Source organism: Limulus polyphemus, unplaced genomic scaffold, assembly GCF_000517525.1.
Source record: "Limulus polyphemus unplaced genomic scaffold, Limulus_polyphemus-2.1.2 Scaffold83443, whole genome shotgun sequence".
Lineage (NCBI taxonomy): Eukaryota > Metazoa > Arthropoda > Merostomata > Xiphosura > Limulidae > Limulus > Limulus polyphemus.
This window is the reverse complement of record NW_013749039.1, coordinates 1,138-2,091: the sequence shown is the minus strand read 5'-3', so window position 1 is coordinate 2,091 and position 954 is coordinate 1,138. Positions and strand designations below refer to the sequence as shown.

General features: G+C 31.9%; 1 non-coding gene across 1 annotated transcript; it reads left to right on the top strand.

The window, feature by feature from the left end:
* The first annotated feature begins 396 nt into the window (after positions 1-396).
* On the top strand, positions 397-468 carry Trnaw-cca. The gene has a single exon. It is a non-coding gene; the product is annotated as a tRNA-Trp (tRNA).
* The last annotated feature ends 486 nt before the right edge of the window (positions 469-954 follow it).

Below are 954 nucleotides of genomic sequence, written 5' to 3'. Positions count from 1 at the left end.
ATTTTTTAATTAATATAAGCCTTTACCAAATTTTGTTTGTCTACACACACACACACACTTTTTTTATTATGGGGGGGATAGCTTATTTGTTTTTTAGAACAAAGTCACATTGGGCTATCTGCTGTGGGAAACCGAACCCCGGGTTTTAGCTTTGTAAGTCTGTAAACTTTCTACTGACCCACCGAGGGGACATATTATTATTAATTGAAATAATGATTTGTTTACTTCAGCTGAATGTAGGAATTCAGAAAAATTGTTAGTGTGAAACTGTTATTTTCTTTGTTTCAGAATGTTATTAAAAGACGTTTCACATATTTATGAAAAAAATAAAAATAATTAAGCAAGTGATATTTTGTAGATAATAATCGATAGAATAATTTCATTCTATTGTTATATGATCCGGTGGCGCAATGGTAGCGCGTCTGACTCCAGATCAGAAGGCTGCGTGTTCGAATCACGTCCGGGTCAAACTATTTTAGTGTTTTCGAATGTATTGGGTGTTAGAAAACAATAAGTACACATTATTTCTCCACAATGCATTAATTTTTTTAATCATAGTTTGTTGCTTAAGTTTTAGGGTAAACTTCGAAATAAAATCACACAAACTTGAAATTGATAAAGTTTTGTTTGAACAAAATCCTTGAACTTCCCAAAAAAGATCAGTATAGTAAACAAGTAATAAAAAAAATTTGCGAAAAAAATAAGTATAATGGTAGGGATGGCAATGCCAACAAGTACAGAAACAAGGTAGGGGATGGCAATGCCACAAAGTACAGAAACAAGGTAGGGATGAATATACAAAATCATACAAAAGTCCCTACATAAGTAGCTACTGAGTCAATCTTACAAGCTTTTTATAATTAGCCACTGTAAGACTGTATAAGTTGAAATGTTTTTATTCAAACCTGAATTCATGCAACTGACAGGAATTTAACTTTCAGTTGTAAATAAAAG